Source organism: Sturnira hondurensis, unplaced genomic scaffold (assembly GCF_014824575.4).
Source record: "Sturnira hondurensis isolate 20B ecotype Veracruz unplaced genomic scaffold, ASM1482457v3 Scaffold0004248, whole genome shotgun sequence".
NCBI lineage: Eukaryota > Metazoa > Chordata > Mammalia > Chiroptera > Phyllostomidae > Sturnira > Sturnira hondurensis.
The window spans coordinates 292,149-294,536 of NW_028076879.1; the positions used below are offsets into that span (position 1 = coordinate 292,149).

Here is a 2,388-nt window from a genome sequence, read left to right on the forward strand (position 1 = left end):
ATATTTCCCCCAACTTGTATTGACTCATCTTTCCAGCAACTTTTGCTGATGTAGCTTTTTGGTAACCATCAATAATAATTATTGTATTATAAAAATATTGGCCTGAGTTGATCTTGGGAGGAATATAGAACAGAGTGGGCTAACTGTGGACATATAAGTTGTGAGCTGGCGATGGTGGACCTGAATGATAGGAATAATAGTTTGAACTTTATTCTGCCAGTAGTAGAGAGCTACTGGAGTCTTCCAATAGGATGAGAGACATGGTGATATAAGCAACCACATTCTTTGGAGATCAATATGATTGTGGTATGAAGAATAGGTGTAATGGGGAGAGGCTGGGAACTGGAGAACTTCTAGGAGGGGGTGTCAATGACTTTAGTAAACAATTGAGAGGTATCTATAAAACCATTCTTTTCCAGCATCTAACTGTATGATTACAACCATGCCAGTGGTGTATAAAACATATTAAAAGGACCAGGCATTATGCCAAATGGTAAGCATTGGGGCAGCTAAGGTAAAACTAACTTGGAAAAGTTTTCACAAAAATAAAAAGGAAGATTTTCACATGATATTGAAGATGTTAAGAGTGATGGGGTTCTAGAGTGATTGGTAAAATATGGCAGCAGGTCAATCTATATACTCACCAAATCCTTCCCAGTTTTAGCTTCTGTTCTTTCAGCATGGGGATGGCACACACATGGAGCCCCAGTGTAAAAGGAGGCACTGTTGGTAGGAACCCAAGGTATCCAGGTCACAATGATGAGGGAAAAAGTTATCTTTCCCTGGAGTTCACTTTTAGCCACATACAACAGCACAACCAGATATCCCTGGTTGTCATGAGTTGTTCCCTGTGCTTTCAAAGGTTTTCAAGCACATCTTTAATCACATCATATACCAGAGTGGCAATGAGTTTAAAACAGTGTGGTTTAAAGAAGTTTAGCTAAAAATATTTATGTGAAAATTTGTTTGTTCTGATGCACTCTTATAGGTTAGAAATGAAGTTTTCAAGTTCAGATCACAGGTCCTAGAAGTAAGTTTCTACTTTCTCTCCCTCTCTTACTCTTCACTGCTTACTTGTGGTGAGTACACCTGATGGGAGACCCCCAAGGTGAATGTGAAGTCACTACCACTGAAGGGAATAAATTTTCCTAACCCAAATTAGCTTTCTCAGGGAAGATTTGATGTCTCTGTTCCTCAAGCTGTAGATAAAGGGGTTCAGCATTGGGGTTACTTCTGCGTACATCATTGACGCCAGTGCACCATTCCGTGATGAGGGGGTTGAGGCGGAACTGAAATAAACAGAAGAGGAAGTCCCGAAGAATAGAGAGACAACAGAGAGATGAGAGCTGCAGGTAGAAAGGGCTTTCTGCTTCCCCTGAGTGGAGGGGATCTTCCAGATTGTCAAGAAAACGTATGCATAAGAGATAATAAGGCAAAGCACACACCCCAGGACTGAGAGACCTCCAATGCTGAAGATCACCAGCTCATTGATGAAGATGTCTGTGCAGGACAGTCTCAGAAGAGGGTTAATGTCACAAAAGAAATGTGGGATAACGTGCTCTGCACAGAAGGACAGGCTGTTCATTAACAGTGTGTGTAGGAGGGAAGAGAGGCCACTCATGATCCAGGATGCAGACACTAGGAGGACACAGAGCCCAGGGCTCATGACCATGGTGTAATGGAGTGGGTGGCATATGGCTACATAGCGGTCATAGGCCATGACTGCTAAGAGAAATGCCTCCAGTAATCCAAACAGTAGAAAAAAATATAGTTGTGATAGACACCCTGCATATGAGATGAGCTGATTCTGCATCCGTATGTTTGCCAGCATGTTGGGGACTGTGGTGGACACAAGACCCATGTCATTGAGGGAGAGGTTGGCCAGGAAGAAGTACATAGGTGTGTGGAGTTGAGCGTCAGTGATGATGGCCAGGATGATGAGGAGGTTGCCCACCACTGTGATCAGGTACATGGACAGGAACAGCCCGAAGAGGACCTCCTGTTGCTCTGGCTGCTCTGAGAGCCCCAGCAGGAAAAATTCAGAGATGCTGGTCAGGTTTTCCCATCCCATTTATCTGTAAGCAGAAAGCCAGGGTAATTGAATGAAGTTGAAAAGACTGGATTCTGAACTCTGAAAGTTATGCAACATGCCAATGTTGATCTTCTTGTATGAGGTGGAATCATATGAAATACCCAATGTTTAACGGCTTGAGATCTATGAAATGGCAGTTTCATGGAGTTTGATTGAATATTAGCAAGTGTCTGTTTGGTACTGTGGGAAAGCAAAGATTTGTTTCTAATGGGAGAGCATTTGTTTGTTTTTAAACTTTATCATATAAGCATCAACCTAATGTACACATTTCAGGGCTAGGCTTGAGGTGTTTGTTG

The 2,388-nt window shown here is 42.5% G+C and overlaps 1 pseudogene; it reads right to left on the minus strand.

Moving 5' to 3' along the window:
* Window positions 1-1,123: 1,123 nt before the first annotated feature.
* Window positions 1,124-2,184, minus strand: LOC118986252 (olfactory receptor 1G1-like; annotated as a pseudogene).
* Window positions 2,185-2,388: the final 204 nt, after the last annotated feature.